Consider the following 20,206-nt stretch of genomic DNA (forward strand, 5'->3'; position numbering starts at 1 on the left):
AAAGCCGAGCTGTTCTGAATGTGGCGTGTCCCTTGTGTCCTGACGACTGGGTCGACATGCTCTTGAGTAACAACCCATGAGGACTTGCTGTTGTGTGTACCAGCTGTCTCCCCCACTGTCCCTGGTGTCGACCTCTCCTTGAACTCCCGCAAGCTGGAGAGGGGAGGGGAGCTGTTCTTGCCGCAGAACAAACACAGGTGGGTACACAGCCGGAGTCTGCCCCTGTGCTGTGGGAGGGTCGGTTAGGGCACTGGTATGTCAGCAACTTGAGAGATTGTTCCACCAAAATAAAATTCTGACACAGCAAAATAGAGCCTAAGGATTTGGGGTCTGCACCCAGCACAGTGCTAAGTACAACGCTGACTCATAGTTAAGCAGCACAGTGCTCAGTAGAGCTCTAACACACACAATTACACAGCGCAGTGCTCAATAGAGCTCTGACACACACAGTTACACAGCGCAGTGCTCAGTACAGCTCTGACACACACAGTTACACAGCACAGTGCTCAGTCCAGCTCTGACACACAGTTACCCAGCACAGTGCTCAGTCCAGCTCTGACACACAGTTACCCAGCACAGTGCTCAGTACTGTTGACACACAGGTGAGAGTCAGTGGGAAGGACACACACACAGGAGTGCGCACGTGCATGTCAGTATGTGCCTTTCTACCTCTTTACAGCTAACAGCCACTCTGTTTTGGAAACAATGACCCCAAAACAACGGAAAAAGAACTCGAAGCAGTCTGATCACACAATGAATCACACATCCTGGAAACCCTGAGAGCATACTGGACTGGAGAGAGGGGGGACTCAGCAGGAAACTACAATCCACACCCACAGCACAGAGCTCTGACACACAGTTACACAGAGCAGTGCTCAGTACAGCTCTGACACACACAGTTACACAGCGCAGTGCTCAGTACAGCTCTGACACACAGTTACACAGAGCAGTGCTCAGTACAGCTCTGACACACAGTTACACAGAGCAGTGCTCAGTACAGCTCTGACACACACATTTACACAGCGCAGTGCTCAGTACAGCTCCGACACACACATTTACACAGCGCAGTGCTCAGTACAGCTCCGACACACACATTTACACAGCGCAGTGCTCAGTACAGCTCCGACACACACATTTACACAGAGCAGTGCTCAGTACAGCTCTGACACAGTTTCACAGCGCAGTGCTCAGTACAGCTCTGACACAGTTTCACAGCGCAGTGCTCAGTACAGCTCTGACACAGTTTCACAGCGCAGTGCTCACTACAGCTCTGACACACACATTTACACAGAGCAGTGCTCAGTACAGCTCTGACACACACATTTACACAGAGCAGTGCTCAGTACAGGTCTGACACACAGTTACACAGCGCAGTGCTCAGTACAGGTCTGACACACAGTTACACAGCGCAGTGCTCAGTACAGGTCTGACACACAGTTACACAGCACAGTGCTCAGTACAGCTCCGACACACACAGTTTCACAGCGCAGTGCTCAGTACAGCTCTGACACACACAGTTACACAGCGCAGTGCTCAGTACAGCTCTGACACACACAGTTACACAGAGCAGTGCTCAGTACAGCTCTGACACACACAGTTACACAGAGCAGTGCTCAGTACAGCTCTGACACACGCAGTTTCACAGCGCAGTGCTCAGTATAGCTCTGACACACGCAGTTTCACAGCGCAGTGCTCAGTACAGCTCTGACACACGCAGTTTCACAGCGCAGTGCTCAGTATAGCTCTGACACACGCAGTTTCACAGCACAGTGCTCAGTATAGCTCTGACACACGCAGTTTCACAGCGCAGTGCTCAGTATAGCTCTGACACACACATTTACACAGCGCAGTGCTCAGTACAGCTACAGTCTTCCACATGTCGAGCGGGGAGCCGACAGCATGTGAGCTGCTGAGGAGCAAAAGAGCTCACCCTTTCCTGAAATGTAAAGGGTTTGTCTGTGCAGACTGCAGAAATAGTGTAAGATCCAGCTCTACCTCATCACAGGTGCAGTAGTACACTGTAATACAGCTGAGCGGAGGCAGGGCAGAGGCCGTGGAGAATCTCAAAGCAGCAGGCCAGGGTGCATCAGGTGACGGCCTGGAGGACAAGCATTCTGGAGAAGGGTGGGGGTGTGCGCCGATTGGCTAGAACGGAGTCGTCGCCATGGCAACCAGGTACAGCAGGAAAATACCAGCCTGTGCGCGGCAGGCTCCGGTTTCTCCACAAGGGCCGGACGCACCCTGTTCTCCCGCCCTGCGCAGGCGAGAAACCTGTCCAGTCTGTTTCTGTTTGTCCTGTCCGATATCTGCCACTGTCTCCCTCCCCAACACCACCACTCTCGCCAGCTGTGAGCCTCGGGTCTCGACCTGCGCCCCTCTCCCTCCTTCTCTCAATCTGTCATCGCTCTACCCCAGAATCTCTTTCAGTCTCACCCTTATTCACTCCACCTGTTGTGCAAGGGTCCCCTGACTGACAGCTCTGTAAACCCTGGAGCGGATCGGACTCCTGAGCAGTGGGAGTCTCATTAACAGCCCTGTAAACCCTGGAGCGGATCAGACTCCTGTGCAGTGGGAGTCTCATTAACAGCCCTGTAAACCCTGGAGCGGATCAGACTCCTGTGCAGTGGGAGTCTCATTAACAGCCCTGTAAACCCTGGAGCGGATCAGACTCCTGTGCAGTGGGAGTCTCATTAACAGCCCTGTAAACCCTGGAGCGGATCAGACTGCTGGGCAGAGGGAGTCTGACTGACAGCCCTGTAAACCCTGGAGCGGATCAGACTCCTGTGCACTGGGAGTCTCATTAACAGCCCTGTAAACCCTGGACTGGATCAGACTGCTGGGTAGAGGGAGTCTGACTGACAGCCCTGTAAACCCTGGAGCGGATCAGACTCCTGTGCACTGGGAGTCTCATTAACAGCCCTGTAAACCCTGGAGCGGATCTGGCTGCTGTGAAACGGGAGTCACCTGCCAACCACATGGTCCGCGACTCCCCACTGCCGCCCAGAATTCCAGTTTCGCTCCACATTCCTCACAGTTCACACAGCAGGCACTCCGACAGCCCTTGCACACATGAACGGCCCCGTCAATCACTCCTCTCCTTGGCGAACCTGTTCAAAGATCAGAAGCCCAGGACCGATGCCAAGTGCGTCAGCATCTGAAACAATTCCAGCCAGAATCCAGGAGGGAAAAGAGCCTCCCGTAGGCACTGCTGCACCCACCGGCACAGGGATCGTTATTACGGACACCAGGAGGTTGCCCGGATGCAAGCAAAGGGGACTCGGGTCCTTGGGGGCTGCAGGTTTGGCAGTGAAATGACAAACGGTAAAACCTCATGGGTCCGGGGTCAGGGGTCAGAGGTCAGGGGTCAGGGGATCCTGATTTAAAAAAGGAGACACTGAAGGAACACAGCGTCCCTCCAGCACCAGCCCCCTTTCTTAAACCATACCCCACAGCGTCCAGTACGACCCACTCCCCCCCAGTCCAGCCCTAATCCGCCCCTGTGCACCATCGCCAGTCCTGCATGTGTTCAGAGCGCAGAGATGTGCGGTGCTGCTCGAACAGGCAGGCAATCCAGAGAGGAACGTGGCCCAGCGACCCAGCAACCCAGAACAAACAGCCCTTTGTGTGCCAGAGGGACACTGGGGGACAGCACGTCCCGCACAGGGGTGTTGGGGAGAGGCTCCCCTCTGTCACCACCAGGCTGGCAACAGCAGTCAAGGAGAGAGAACAACACACATCCCAGACAACGCCAGTGGATACAGGAGAGAAATCAGGGTATTTAAACAGAAAGGATGGAGGGAGAGAGAGGAGCACACGGGGCTGTAGAGACACAGAGAGAGAGGAGCACACAGGGCTGTAGAGACAGACAGAGAGGAGCACACAGGGCTGTAGAGACACAGACAGAGAGGAGCACACGGGGCTGTAGAGACACAGACAGAGAGAAGCACACGGGGCTGTAGAGACACATAGACAGAGGAGCACACGGGGCTGTAGAGACACAGACAGAGAGGAGCACACGGGGCTGTAGAGGCACAGAGAGAGAGGAGCACACGGGGCTGTAGAGGCACAGAGAGAGAGGAGCACACGGGGCTGTAGAGGCACAGAGAGAGAGGAGCACACGGGGCTGTAGAGGCACAGAGAGAGAGGAGCACACGGGGCTGTAGAGGCACAGAGAGAGAGGAGCACACGGGGCTGTAGAGGCACAGAGAGAGAGGAGCACACGGGGCTGTAGAGGCACAGAGAGAGAGGAGCACACGGGGCTGTAGAGGCACAGAGAGAGAGGAGCACACGGGGCTGTAGAGGCACAGAGAGAGAGGAGCACACGGGGCTGTAGAGGCACAGACAGATACAGAGATGAGTATGCTAATCAGTATACAGAAGAGACCTGGCTATTTATTAGTTATTAGATAATAACAAACCTGGCTGTCCTGAGAGGATAGGCTGTGCTCCCACTGCCAGCTGGAAGAAACAGAGACAGAGATGAACTTTTTACTGCACTGTAAGAAATACTCCAGATTAGACAAACACTGACCGAAATAACTAATCTGATCCCAGAATCCGCACTCCTGCCAGAATCAAAACAGCTCCCAGTCCAACTGGGGGAGGCAACTCTAACAGAGCTGCAGCCCAGTGTGTGATCTCCTGTCCCAGCCCGAGGATCAGTGAGTCTCTCAGTAATGTTTTATGTGATGTACGTGGCTGCCCAGTGATGCGTTTGTACTGTAAATGTCTGTAAAAGTTGCGTGAACTGTAGATGTTTTGGCAACACTGTAATTCCGCTGCCACGCCGGTGAAGAGCGCAGAATCTGAATGAAACTCAATTTGCCAACAGCGTCCTGTCTGCTGGTCCAGCCTGGCGCTGCTGCGTGACGTCACCCCACCCGGTCCCGGTCCCGGTCCGCCCCGCCCCACAGCCCCTCGCGGGCGCGGGGACTGTCTCGGGCTGTACAGAGCAAGAAGAGCGAAATGCGGTGTTTCACCTGCTGGGTCCCGGCTGACTCCGGCTCCTCCGCTCCGGAGAACCTCTCTCCTCCTCTGCGAGTGTCAGGGAGTGACCTTCCCTCCCCCCCGCGGAAAGTGCTGGTATGTATGCGGAGAGCGGCGAGCCTCACCCCGTTTTCTCAGTTCCTTTCTGTACTCATCCCAACTCCCCCACCGCCTCAGTGAAACACCGTCATTAGTTTAAACAAGCAGGTCTACAGCACAGCGTAACTCCCCCCCGCCAGCGTTACCGTACGACGTCGACAATTGCGCGCCTCGAAACATTCCACACGTGGCCTCGCATTACCGTAAATACCCAAAACAACGGGACGCGTCGCGCCCCTCCAGCGTCTCTACAAGGGAGCTGAGGCGTGTTCGATAGGTAGTGAATTAATCTGAGGATCTCCTCCAGCTGTTCCTTGAAAGAAAACAGATGTTGTGGATCTTACCAATATGGCTAGGGGGCAGCTTGTTCCACACTCCCACCACTCTCTGTGTAAAGAAGAGCGCCCACAGGGTGGGGGAAGATGCACAGTGGATGTTATATTTTGGGCAGATAGGAGGGGGTGACATGGGGAGGTAGGTTCCTTCATTCCTTCTGGCCTTCTGGGATCCCCACAGTGACGCTGGGAGCCAGGAACTCCTCTGGATCAACAGCGAGTCAGTGGTCACAGATTGTCTCCACCATCCCTCTGATTGAGCAGGCGGCAGGGTGGCTCAATGCTGGGGCCCTGGGTTCAGGTTCCAGACCTGAGGGGCTGTCTGTGTGGAGTCTGCATGTTCTCTCCCTGTTCGTGTGGGTTTTCTCCCGCAGTCCACAGACGTGCTGGGAGGCCGACTGGGCTGCTGGGAAAATTGGCCCTGGTGTGAGTGTGTCTGCCCTGCGATGGACTGGTGTCCCGTCCAGGGTGTACCCCGCCCTGCGCCCACTGCTTGCTGGGACAGGCTCCAGCTGGAGGAAGCAGTTAGAAAACGGGTGGATGGATGACTCTGATTGGATGAGATGGTGCTCATGGCCAGGAAATGAAACCAACTCTGAGTCTCCTCTCCCAGCACTGCCCTCTAGCTGCTGAACTGGGGTTCGAGGACTGAGCCTGCTGTCTGGGAGGTTTCCAGGCTGTAGCCCCCTTTTTCCTTCTTTGCAGCACCTCACTGAGGGCTCCCAGGGCCTCTGCTTCAACCACACCGCTGGGCAGCTTGTTCCACGCACCCACCACTCTCAGATCAGCTGTGAAGTGCAGCCCCACCAGAGACTCAGGTCCTCTGTGCTTGAAGTGGGACAGTATATATTGCACACATGCAGCACTGCAGTGTCAGTGCTTAAAAGGCACATTTGGGCAGGTGTGAGACTGACCACTGGGATCTGTTAACTAGCCTTTACCAAAAGGTATGGGAAGACAGAACACAGCTGACTCATTTTCACTGTGACAACTGACTTCCTCCTACAAGGCGTTAAGAGTAGAATTGATCACAAAGCAAAGGACAGGACAAGCATCACAAACACACCATAAAACAATAAAAAACTCTCAACGGACAGGACAAGCATGCAGTGTGACACAGTAACTCTTGTCTCTCAGTGTGACACAGTAACTCTTGTCTCTGTATGTCAGCTCTTGCTATGTGTGCGTCCTGTCAGCTGCTGTGTTAACTGAGCTCAATACCACTGAAACCACACAAGACTGCCTCTCGCTCTTGTGATGATGAATTTCAGTGTTATACGTGCCTTTCGAGATCACACACAGTTTCCAGTCGCCGTGGGTCTTAACTCATTCGGGGAAACTGGCTCATATGCGGACACACCCACCCATGTGCCCTCTCTCACATGCTGTCTCAAACTCTCATCTTCACCCACTGTCCCAAACTCTCATCTTCACTCACTGTCCCAAACTCTCATCTTCACCCACTGTCCCAAACTCTCATCTTCACCCACTGTCCCAAACTCTCATCTTCACCTGCTGTCCCAAACTCTCATCTTTACCCACTGTCCCAAACTCTCATCTTCACCTACTGTCCCAAACTCTCATCTTCACCTGCTGTCCCAAACTCTCATCTTTACTCACTGTCCCAAACTCTCATCTTCACCTACTGTCCCAAACTCTCATCTTCACCCGCTGTCCCAAACTCTCACACCCTGGAGTGTCCCAAACTCTCATCTTCACCTACTGTCCCAAACTCTCATCTTCACCCACTGTCCCAAACTCTCACACCCTGGAGTGTCCCAAACTCTCATCTTCACCTGCTGTCCCAAACTCTCATCTTCACCCACTGTCCCAAACTCTCATCTTCACCTACTGTCCCAAACTCTCATCTTCACCTGCTGTCCCAAACTCTCATCTTTACTCACTGTCCCAAACTCTCATCTTCACCTACTGTCCCAAACTCTCATCTTCACCCGCTGTCCCAAACTCTCACACCCTGGAGTGTCCCAAACTCTCATCTTCACCTGCTGTCCCAAACTCTCATCTTCACCTGCTGTCCCAAACTCTCATCTTCACCCGCTGTCCCAAACTCTCACACCCTGGAGTGTCCCAAACTCTCATCTTCACCTGCTGTCCCAAACTCTCATCTTCACCCACTGTCCCAAACTCTCATCTTCACCTACTGTCCCAAACTCTCACACCCTGGAGTGTCCCAAACTCTCATCTTCACCTGCTGTCCCAAACTCTCATCTTCACCCACTGTCCCAAACTCTCATCTTCACCTACTGTCCCAAACTCTCACACCCTGGAGTGTCCCAAACTCTCATCTTCACCTGCTGTCCCAAACTCTCATCTTCACCCGCTGTCCCAAACTCTCACACCCTGGAGTGTCCCAAACTCTCATCTTCACTCACTGTCCCAAACTCTCATCTTCACCTCCTGTCCCAAACTCTCACACCCTGGAGTGTCCCAAACTCTCATCTTCACCCACTGTCCCAAACTCTCATCTTCACCTGCTGTCCCAAACTCTCATCTTTACCCACTGTCCCAAACTCTCATCTTCACCTACTGTCCCAAACTCTCATCTTCACCTGCTGTCCCAAACTCTCATCTTTACTCACTGTCCCAAACTCTCATCTTCACCTACTGTCCCAAACTCTCATCTTCACCCGCTGTCCCAAACTCTCACACCCTGGAGTGTCCCAAACTCTCATCTTCACCTACTGTCCCAAACTCTCATCTTCACCCACTGTCCCAAACTCTCACACCCTGGAGTGTCCCAAACTCTCATCTTCACCTGCTGTCCCAAACTCTCATCTTCACCTGCTGTCCCAAACTCTCATCTTCACCCGCTGTCCCAAACTCTCACACCCTGGAGTGTCCCAAACTCTCATCTTCACCTGCTGTCCCAAACTCTCATCTTCACCCACTGTCCCAAACTCTCATCTTCACCTACTGTCCCAAACTCTCACACCCTGGAGTGTCCCAAACTCTCATCTTCACCTGCTGTCCCAAACTCTCATCTTCACCCACTGTCCCAAACTCTCATCTTCACCTACTGTCCCAAACTCTCACACCCTGGAGTGTCCCAAACTCTCATCTTCACCTGTTGTCCCAAACTCTCATCTTCACCCGCTGTCCCAAACTCTCACACCCTGGAGTGTCCCAAACTCTCATCTTCACTCACTGTCCCAAACTCTCATCTTCACCTCCTGTCCCAAACTCTCACACCCTGGAGTGTCCCAAACTCTCATCTTCACCCGCTGTCCCAGACCGCACTGGGGGCGCCTGTCTGGCAGGAGACACTGTCTTTGTTGGATATGTTCTCCCATTCAGCCCCACACTGACAGGAGTCCAGGTCTGTCCGTGCAATAGTCACGATACTCGGTAACTCGGCGGCGGTAAAGCGGACAGGATATGAACTGAGCTCACCTTCAAACATCCAGTCCAGCGCAAGGTCCGAGCGAGCCGAGGGGGGGGGGGGCAGGGACTCCGGGCTGGAGACGTCCTTGCAGTCACCCGAGCCCTGCGCGTTCAGTCCTGACTGTGCCTGTCCACCCCCGTGACCAGACCACGAACAAACATCGGTAAACTGCAGCGAGGACGGCAAAAGTCAATTAAAAAGAAAACAATTAGGTTTATGAGGAATTAGACGTGTCAGTTTTGAGTTACTGCCAAAAGAATAAAAAAAAACACGCAGGTCGCCGCGTGAGGCGGTAAGACGATTCGTGGGCACGCCGTGGACGCTTAGCAACTTCGGGCGGCAGGGCCACTCCTGAAAATAACCCTCAACCGCAGGGACCGGGGCTGCAGCGACCGAGACTGGAAAAAATAAATGAAGTCCCAGCCGCTCGGGGACAGAGGGCCGTGCGTGTCCGCGGACTATCGCGAACTCTCCAGCGGGTCCCCTGTTTGCAGTCAGCGGTCCACGTCCTCCGCGCGTCCCGATGCGCACCAGCGCAGGCGAGGGCGGCAGGCTTGGCAGAGCCGCTATTCCTGGCTCCGGCCGGTACCCACCCTCTCCCCGCCCCTTTCCCGTCCTTTCTTCCTTAGTTTTCCAGCGGCGGAATTTACTTTATCCCGGGATACGGGCTTTCCGAGGGAAGGTCGGCCCCATGTCCCCGCTGCGGGCGCAGACGTCCTCCTTCTATCTCTCGGTCTCAGCGCTACGGGCAGGTCCCTGTCGTTTTGCTGCCCACGTAGGCTATACTTCGCTCACAGCTCCGCCCGAGGAGTGTCTTGAATTCGGTGTTTTTTGTTCTTGTTTTTTTTTTTGCGCGAGTCTCTGCTGGTTCTGTGCCCGGCGCCGCGCGCGTGCCCACGGGGAGATCGGCGGCTCGCGCCTCTCGAGACCCCAGCGCGCACGGGGCACCCTCTCGTGACCTCTGGGGTCAGACAGGCGATTTGACACTGTATGATTCAAAGGCGTTGCTTTATGGACACGGTTGTATACAGTCATGCAACAGATTGCAATAGGCTTCGATACACCCTGCTACTTCCACGAGGCGATATGGCTAGAATTACAGCGGACCGAGACTAATCAATTTATTTTGGTTTTAAAATAGATTTAGACATTCAGTTAGGTCACTTACATAATGCACTCAATTCAGGTTTTTAACAAAATGAACAGTTAGCAAGAAGATCCCTTCAGACAGCACACAGATCTCAGGGCGAGGTCAGGAGTCCAGCTCCGAGCTGCTGCAGACCGGTGTGTGTACTGCACTGTGTCCATCCACACATCATTCACAGGGCTGTTCCACTGACACACCTGTGGGCAGGACACACATAGGACAGCCCAACAGACCTGATAGACCTCACCTCTTTACAGACACACACACACACAGGCATATACATGACAGGGATAGACACTGACACACACAGGTTCTCCCATACACATGACAGGGATACAGACTCACACACACAGACACGACTCACACACACACTCACATGACAGGAATACAGACTGACAGACACAGACTCACACACACACAGGCTTTCTCTTACACATGACAGGGATACAGACTCACACACACAGACACGACACACACACTCACATGACAGGAATACAGACTCACACACACTCACATGACAGGAATACAGACTGACACACAGTAAGAGACAGAGAGGGAAAGGAAGTAACAGAGGGAGATCCAGAGTTACAGGATGTCACTGGGAGACACTGGGAGAGGGAATCAGAGAAAGGAAGGGAGAGAGGGGACTTGTTCTGTCTCACAATAATAATAATAAAACAGTGTGTGATCTCCTGTCCCAGCCTGAGGAACAGACAGTGAGCCTGTCTCTCAATAATAATACAGTGTGTGATCTCCTGTCCCAGCCTGAGGAACAGACAGTGAGCCTGTCTCTCAATAATAATACAGTGTGTGATCTCCTGTCACAGCCTGAGGAACAGACAGTGAGCCTGTCTCTCAATAATAATAAAACAGTGTGTGATCTCCTGTCCCAGCCTGAGGAACAGTGAGCCTGTCTCCCAATAATAATAATAATACAGTGTGTGATCTCCTGTCACAGCCTGAGGAACAGACAGTGGGCCTGTCTCTCAATAATAATACAGTGTGTGATCTCCTGTCACAGCCTGAGGAACAGACAGTGAGCCTGTCTCTCAATAATAATAATACAGTGTGTGATCTCCTGTCCCAGCCTGAGGAACAGACAGTGAGCCTGTCTCTCAATAATAATAATACAGTGTGTGATCTCCTGTCACAGCCTGAGGAACAGACAGTGAGTATCACTGTATCAATAATAATACAGCGTGTGATCTCCTGTCCCAGCCTGAGGAACAGACAGTGAGCCTGTCTCTCAATAATAATACAGTGTGTGATCTCCTGTCACAGCCTGAGGAACAGACAGTGAGCCTGTCTCTCAATAATAATAAAACAGTGTGTGATCTCCTGTCCCAGCCTGAGGAACAGTGAGCCTGTCTCCCAATAATAATAATAATACAGTGTGTGATCTCCTGTCACAGCCTGAGGAACAGACAGTGGGCCTGTCTCTCAATAATAATACAGTGTGTGATCTCCTGTCACAGCCTGAGGAACAGTGAGCCTGTCTCTCAATAATAATAATACAGTGTGTGATCTCCTGTCCCAGCCTGAGGAACAGACAGTGAGCCTGTCTCTCAATAATAATAATACAGTGTGTGATCTCCTGTCACAGCCTGAGGAACAGACAGTGAGTATCACTGTATCAATAATAATACAGCGTGTGATCTCCTGTCCCAGCCTGAGGAACAGACAGTGAGCCTGTCTCTCAATAATAATACAGTGTGTGATCTCCTGTCACAGCCTGAGGAACAGACAGTGGGCCTGTCTCTCAATAATAATACAGTGTGTGATCTCCTGTCACAGCCTGAGGAACAGTGAGCCTGTCTCTCAATAATAATAATACAGTGTGTGATCTCCTGTCCCAGCCTGAGGAACAGACAGTGAGCCTGTCTCTCAATAATAATAATACAGTGTGTGATCTCCTGTCACAGCCTGAGGAACAGACAGTGAGTATCACTGTATCAATAATAATACAGCGTGTGATCTCCTGTCCCAGCCTGAGGAACAGACAGTGAGTATCACTGTATCAATAATAATAATACAGTGTGTGATCTCCTGTCCCAGCCTGAGGAACAGACAGTGGGCCTGTCTCTCAATAATAATAATACAGTGTGTGATCTCCTGTCACAGCCTGAGGAACAGACAGTGAGCCTGTCTCTCAATAATAATACAGTGTGTGATCTCCTGTCACAGCCTGAGGAACAGACAGTGGGCCTGTCTCTCAATAATAATACAGTGTGTGATCTCCTGTCACAGCCTGAGGAACAGACAGTGAGCCTGTCTCTCAATAATAATAATACAGTGTGTGATCTCCTGTCCCAGCCTGAGGAACAGACAGTGAGCCTGTCTCTCAATAATAATAATACAGTGTGTGATCTCCTGTCACAGCCTGAGGAACAGACAGTGAGTATCACTGTATCAATAATAATACAGCGTGTGATCTCCTGTCCCAGCCTGAGGAACAGACAGTGAGCCTGTCTCTCAATAATAATACAGTGTGTGATCTCCTGTCACAGCCTGAGGAACAGACAGTGAGCCTGTCTCTCAATAATAATAAAACAGTGTGTGATCTCCTGTCCCAGCCTGAGGAACAGTGAGCCTGTCTCCCAATAATAATAATAATACAGTGTGTGATCTCCTGTCACAGCCTGAGGAACAGACAGTGGGCCTGTCTCTCAATAATAATACAGTGTGTGATCTCCTGTCACAGCCTGAGGAACAGACAGTGAGCCTGTCTCTCAATAATAATAATACAGTGTGTGATCTCCTGTCCCAGCCTGAGGAACAGACAGTGAGCCTGTCTCTCAATAATAATAATACAGTGTGTGATCTCCTGTCACAGCCTGAGGAACAGACAGTGAGTATCACTGTATCAATAATAATACAGCGTGTGATCTCCTGTCCCAGCCTGAGGAACAGACAGTGAGCCTGTCTCTCAATAATAATACAGTGTGTGATCTCCTGTCACAGCCTGAGGAACAGACAGTGAGCCTGTCTCTCAATAATAATAAAACAGTGTGTGATCTCCTGTCCCAGCCTGAGGAACAGTGAGCCTGTCTCCCAATAATAATAATAATACAGTGTGTGATCTCCTGTCACAGCCTGAGGAACAGACAGTGGGCCTGTCTCTCAATAATAATAATACAGTGTGTGATCTCCTGTCCCAGCCTGAGGAACAGACAGTGAGCCTGTCTCTCAATAATAATAATACAGTGTGTGATCTCCTGTCACAGCCTGAGGAACAGACAGTGAGTATCACTGTATCAATAATAATACAGCGTGTGATCTCCTGTCCCAGCCTGAGGAACAGACAGTGAGTATCACTGTATCAATAATAATAATACAGTGTGTGATCTCATGTTCCAGCCTGAGGGACAGACAGTGAGCCTGTCTCTCAATAATAATAATACAGTGTGTGATCTCCTGTCCCAGCCTGAGGAACAGTGAGCCTGTCTCCCAATAATAATAATAATACAGTGTGTGATCTCCTGTCACAGCCTGAGGAACAGACAGTGGGCCTGTCTCTCAATAATAATACAGTGTGTGATCTCCTGTCACAGCCTGAGGAACAGACAGTGAGCCTGTCTCTCAATAATAATAATACAGTGTGTGATCTTCTGTCCCAGCCTGAGGAACAGACAGTGAGCCTGTCTCTCAATAATAATAATACAGTGTGTGATCTCCTGTCATAGCCTGAGGAACAGACAGTGAGTATCACTGTATCAATAATAATACAGCGTGTGATCTCCTGTCCCAGCCTGAGGAACAGACAGTGAGTATCACTGTATCAGTAATAATAATACAGTGTGTGATCTCATGTTCCAGCCTGAGGGACAGACAGTGAGCCTGTCTCTCAATAATAATAATACAGTGTGTGATCTCCTGTCCCAGCCTGAGGAACAGACAGTGGGCCTGTCTCTCAATAATAATACAGTGTGTGATCTCCTGTCCCAGCCTGAGGAACAGACAGTGGGCCTGTCTCTCAATAATAATAATACAGTGTGTGATCTCCTGTCCCAGCCTGAGGAACAGACAGTGAGCCTGTCTCTCAATAATAATAATACAGTGTGTGATCTCCTGTCCCAGCCTGAGGAACAGACAGTGGGCCTGTCTCTCAATAATAATACAGTGTGTGATCTCCTGTCACAGCCTGAGGAACAGACAGTGGGCCTGTCTCTCAATAATAATAATACAGTGTGTGATCTCCTGTCCCAGCCTGAGGAACAGACAGTGGGCCTGTCTCTCAATAATAATAATACAGTGTGTGATCTCCTGTCCCAGCCTGAGGAACAGACAGTGGGCCTGTCTCTCAATAATAATAATACAGTGTGTGATCTCCTGTCACAGCCTGAGGAACAGACAGTGGGCCTGTCTCTCAATAATAATAATACAGTGTGTGATCTCCTGTCCCAGCCTGAGGAACAGACAGTGGGCCTGTCTCTCAATAATAATAATACAGTGTGTGATCTCCTGTCCCAGCCTGAGGAACAGACAGTGGGCCTGTCTCTCAATAATAATAATACAGTGTGTGATCTCCTGTCACAGCCTGAGGAACAGACAGTGAGCCTGTCTCTCAATAATAATACAGTGCGTGATCTCCTGTCACAGCCTGAGGAACAGACAGTGGGCCTGTCTCTCAATAATAATACAGTGTGTGATCTCCTGTCACAGCCTGAGGAACAGACAGTGAGCCTGTCTCTCAATAATAATAATACAGTGTGTGATCTCCTGTCCCAGCCTGAGGAACAGACAGTGAGTATCACTGTATCAATAATAGTACAGTGGGCTCAGCATGTCTTGGCAGCTGTCTGGGGGTCAAGGCAAGCTGCTGGAGCGCTGCTGCTCCCAGTATCCAGAATTCGCACTGCTCTTTTTAGAACAGGGAATTGGTTTGACTGCTCATTAGCGTTTGGCAGCGAAGTGTCCAGCAAAGCCTAATGAAGAGTAAAATACAGAAACAAGCGGCGCGATCTGGCTGCAGCTGTTGCTATGGCTACCACCGACAGAAGGGAACTGTCGCACAGGAATCACCCGCTGCCCCCTAGTGGAACAAGCCTGACACTGCTTAGAGCCAGACTGTACCCTGTAAAGGCACAGCTAGACAGTCTGATATAGAGACTGTACAGAGAGACACCGGTTAGCAGCTCAAGAGAGCGTTAAAGACAAAGCAACTGGGATGCAGACATTGTTTTAAATGCTGTGTCAGAATGACGCTGTCTTTCTGCTGTTTCTGAAGCTCCCCCCCCCCGTGCTACACCAGCAGTTCTGGTGTTTGGCCAGTAGGTGGCACAGGTGTCCGCTATTCGGGGGGTTGGGGGGGGACCGTCCGGCGTGTTTACAGCCCAGACTGTGACCCTTCACTGGGACTTCCGCGCTTCCATGGAAACGCCGGAACACTACAGGGGCAGGTCCAGTCACTACCCTGGTATCACAGGCTGAGGAAGAGGAGGAAGGAGGAAGGAGAAGGGGGGGATGGGGGGAGGAGGTCAGTCCATACGCGCTGGGTCTCTCGGCTGTGAGACACAGACCATACCGCTGACTATGGCTCGTTATCCATAGTCAAAGCAGATATTTTTACAGAGAATCATAAACGATAACGGGACTTATAGCCCTGAGAGTATTTACCATGGTACATCTCAGTGTTATTCATAGAATACTTCCCTGGGCTATCCAATCTTACATTTGACCTTAGCTTTCATTTACAAGTGTTTCCAGTTTCTACTGTTCTTCTTTGCTTTCTTCCTTATTTCACTGGTCTTTACTGCGCTTTTACCCTCATTCAGTGCTGGCGACTGCTCTTTCACCCTGATTTCGGAAGTCCTTACTGCACTGTACTGTGCATTACTGTAGTAAAATGCGTTTCCCCACGGTACAAGCGAGCCCCGCTGAGGAAGGAGAGCTCTAGCTAAACTCCTCAAGAGAAAGCGAGAAAGCCACAGGCAGGCAGGAAGAGCTCCAGCTGGACATAACAGAGCATCACGCCCGCCAGCCACACGCCGACCCCCGCAGGACGATCGACCTGCACCGCCAGGCTCTGGGCCGGGCCGGGCCCCCGGCGCTGGGCTGTCCTGAGAAGCAGTTCTGCGCCTCGCTCTAATCAGAGCACAGGCTCACCTGCCACGGCTGTGTCCCCGGGACGCAGCTCCCACCGGGCCGACTCCGTGAGAGAGCGGTACCGCGGGGTCATTATAGCCCCGGGCCCCGCCGAGACAATCTGAGCTCTCCCCGCGAAGCGCCAGGAACTCGGCCGGGGAGGCACGTTTCCCTGCCCCCCCCGCTTCGATCGGTCCCGGCCAGCCCTGCTCACACGACAGCACGACGGGAGCTGCTCTCTCCCGTGTGCGGTGACGGTCACCTTCTCTAGCAGAGATGGAGACACTGCGGGCTGAGGCAGCGTCTCGCCTCGCGTAACCGCTCTTTCATTCGTGGTGCCGTTTTATTCAGACTAACAGTTTGGGATGAACTTTGCACTGTCGGCACTTTCCTATATTGCGCTGTGAATGCGGCACTAAACGTTTTTAAGTCTGAATTCCGGGCGGACAGCTGGTTTTGGCGCATCTTGAATTCTGGGCTACTCTACTTCTCTGAGGCGGGGGGGGGGGTGGGGTTCGGTGAGTCCTGAATTCCAGTAAACTGTACATCTCTGGGCCGGAGAGAGTTACAGAGATCAGCCCCGGTAAGCAAAAAACTTTAAGATTTACCAGCCAAAGCCTCACCCTAGTGACGGTTAATTTTGAAGCCAGCTGGTAAACCCGGACCCCCCCCCCTTCTCCTCGCTGAGAGTGCTCTGGACCGCTTCCCTGCGGAAAGAACCGCGCATGTGCACTGAGCGCCGTCGCACGGTTGCGCAGCCCGGTTTTCTGCGGTGTGAGCGGCTGTCAGGTGTGCGTCCGGCAGGCACTTTTAACCAGCGATAGAGGAGACAGACTCCATCTCTCGCACAAGTTAAGGTATCTCTTAGCAAAGAACCCCAGAGGGCCCCCCTTCACCAACGTAGCCTGGACAGCTTGTTCCACTCACCCACCTCTCTTTGTGTAAAGACAAGCCTCCCATTCTCAGTCTCGAAATGCACTGCCCCTTTATGCAGAGGTGTTATGGCTCCCCTGAATGCAGCGCGTCAAGCCTCCCTGGTGTTCGTTCGCTTCGTTACTGAGTGAAGACGAGGTCAGACTCCAGATTGTGCCCCCTACTTCAGAAAACAGAAATAATTTGGCGTTTCCGGTTGACTCATGGCAGCAATCATCATCCGGCCTCCTTTAGCATCCTCCGGGGTGTGCGTCTTAATAAACGCTTAGTGCTAGAACGACATCACTGCGATCTCTTAATTCTATAAACAGCGTGGCGTATATATTTCGATCAGTGAATGAATCAATCGTAGGGACAGCTCGTCTGTACCCTTTCCTGTTAATGGAGATGCTGGCAGGTGGCAGACGACTTGCATTGGTGGCTGTCCGGTCTCTGAATTGGGTTTAGTTCCAGGACGTCCTAACTGAATCAGTGTTACGAGGGCAGGGCAGCGAACGCCAGCCGCTGCTGCAGAAGCAGGGATGGAGATTTATGGCGCTGGGAGAGAACAGGCCAGCAGAACGATGCCCTGGGGCTGGACCGCCTCTCGCTCTTCCTGCCCAGACCCCGGCCGGCATCGATCGGCTGCCCTGAGTCTGAACCTGGCGCAGAGACAGACTGCAACTCCCCTGCAGCTTTTGGTCTGTCTGCAGCCCTCTCTCTCTTCTCTTGCCTCCATCTGCATCTCTCTCCTCCATCACTCTCTCCTCCTTCTCTCTCTCCTCCATCACTCTCTCCTCCATCTGCATCTCTCTCCTCCATCACTCTCCACTCCATCACTCTCTCCTCCATCTCTCTTTCCTCCATCTCTCTTTCCTCTCCATCTCTCTCTCCTCCATCACTCTCTCCTCCTTCTCTCTCTCCTCCATCACTCTCTCCTCCATCTGCATCTCTCCTCCATCTCTCTCTCCTCCATCTCTCTTTCCTCTCCATCGCTTTCTCCTCCATCACTCTCTCCTCCTTCTCTCTCTCCTCCATCACTCTCTCCTCCATCTGCATCTATCCTCCATCTCTCTCTCCTCCATCTCTCTTTCCTCTCCATCTCTCTCTCCTCCATCACTTTCTCCTCCTTCTCTCTCTCCTCCATCACTCTCTCCTCCATCTGCATCTCTCCTCCATCTCTCTCTCCTCCCCATCTCTCTCTCCTCCATCACTCTCTCCTCCTTCTCTCTCTCCTCCATCACTCTCTCCTCCATCTGCATCTCTCCTCCATCTCTCTCTCCTCCATCTCTCTTTCCTCCCCATCTCTCTCTCCTCCATCACTCTCTCCTCCTTCTCTCTCTCCTCCATCACTCTCTCCTCCATTTTCCTCTCCATCTCTCTCTCCTCCATCACTCTCTCCTCCTTCTCTCTCTCCTCCATCACTCTCTCCTCCATCACTCTCTCCTCCATCTGCATCTCTCCTCCATCTCTCTCTCCTCCCCATCTCTCTCTCCTCCATCACTCTCTCCTCCTTCTCTCTCTCCTCCATCACTCTCTCCTCCATCTGCATCTCTCCTCCATCTCTCTCTCCTCCATCTCTCTTTCCTCCCCATCTCTCTCTCCTCCATCACTCTCTCCTCCTTCTCTCTCTCCTCCATCACTCTCTCCTCCATTTTCCTCTCCATCTCTCTCTCCTCCATCACTCTCTCCTCCTTCTCTCTCTCCTCCATCACTCTCTCCTCCATCTCTCTCCACTCCATCACTCTCTTCCCCATCACTCTCTCCTCCTTCTCTCTCTCCTCCATCTGCATCTCTCCTCCATTTGCATCTCTCCTCCATCTCTCTCTCCTCCATCTCTCTTTCCTCTCCTTCTCTCTCCCCTCCATCACTCTCCAATCCATCACTCTCTCCTCCTTCTCTCTTCTCTCTCTCCTCCTTCTCTCTTTCCTCTCTGTCTCCCCCTCCATCTGTCCTCATCTTTCTCTTCTCTCTCCCCCATCACTCTTTTCTCCATCTCTCTGCTTTCTCTGTCTCTCTCCATCTCTCTCTTCTTCTGCACTCTCTTTCCCATCTCCCTCCCCTCCATCTCTCTCCTTCTCCCTGTTGCCCACCATCCTCAGTCTCTCTCTCTTCTCCTCCATCTCCCTCTCCCTCTGTCTGTTGCCCATCTTTCAGTTTCCCTGTTTGTCTCACTGTCACCCTCTCGTTCTTGTCCAGGTCTCTCCATTACAATAACACACGAGGTGATGAAATTAGGGAAATTGATTTCAGGCAGCAGGTCAGTAGCTCCGGACTGGTTGGAAGTGCAGATTATCTGAAGATGGAATATCGCTGTGGAGTATAAAGGAGAGGAAAATCTGGTGATATAGCAGTGATTCATTTCAAACATTGATTAAATAATTTATTGATCCACTTGTACGGGAAAACAGAGGAAACACTCAGAAGCTAATAGAATATAGAAAACCAAGCATTCTCTCCAAGCCTCCTGAACATACTACCTACAGGTTGGAGATCACAGCCAGTGTCACAGTCCAGGATGAGTCCCTACAGCCCAGAGATCCCAGCCAGGGTCCCAGTCCAGGATGAGTCCCTACAGCCCCGAGATCCCAGTCAGGGTCCCAGTCCAGGATGAGTCCCTAAAGCCCAGAGATCACAGTCAGGGTCCCAGTCCAGGATGAGTCCCTACAGCCCAGAGATCCCAGTTAGGGTCCCAGTCCAGGATGAGTCCCTACAGCCCAGAGATCCCAGTCAGGGTCCCAGTCCAGGATGAGCCCCTACAGCCCAGAGATCACAGTTAGGGTCCCAGTCCAGGATGGAATCCCCATATAATGTAATGCTATGATAGTGCTGTCAGATGTGTAGTAAGGTATGCAGTATATCCTGAAGAGGAGTTTGTGCTGGACAGTGAAATATCAGTCAGAAGGCTTTTTTTCTTTCAGACGGGAAAATCCTGCAGCTGTCTGCAGGACAGGACCCTGAAATGTCAGTGCCACTTTGAAGCCTCTGCCGAAAACGGACAAAGAGACCGACTTCACTTTGTGCTTGTTGATTTCTGCTGTACAGTGTCTCCGCAGCCCAGCCCCTCACCCCTCACTCGGCCTGGGACAGAGCACAGCTTGCTCCACGCCTCTCCCAGTCCAGCCCGGCGGTTTGGGTCCGACCCGAGCTTCTTAGACCCGGCAACAGCAGACCAGCGACCAGAGGCTGACAGCTGTTCGCAGGGCAGGGGCTGGTTTGGGGTCAGAAATTTCACTGGCA

General features: G+C 52.0%; 1 protein-coding gene across 4 annotated transcripts in view; it reads right to left on the bottom strand.

The window, feature by feature from the left end:
- Positions 1-5,122, bottom strand: part of pld2 (phospholipase D2) — a 30,295-nt gene extending 25,173 nt beyond the window's left edge. The window contains exons 1-2 of one of the 4 annotated variants that reach the window (XM_088910082.1): positions 4,980-5,122; positions 4,419-4,458 (exon numbers count right to left, since the gene is read on the bottom strand). The gene's annotated coding sequence lies outside the window, so the exon portion shown is untranslated. Of the gene's footprint in view, positions 1-1,995; positions 2,043-4,418; positions 4,669-4,979 lie in introns of those variants that run through there. The other 3 variants (XM_088910083.1, XM_088910081.1, XM_088910084.1) reach the window with 3 other exon arrangements.
- Between the last annotated feature and the right edge of the window lie 15,084 nt (positions 5,123-20,206).

This window comes from Atractosteus spatula, chromosome 3 (genome assembly GCF_055471065.1).
Source record: "Atractosteus spatula isolate fAtrSpa1 chromosome 3, fAtrSpa1.hap1, whole genome shotgun sequence".
Lineage (NCBI taxonomy): Eukaryota > Metazoa > Chordata > Actinopteri > Semionotiformes > Lepisosteidae > Atractosteus > Atractosteus spatula.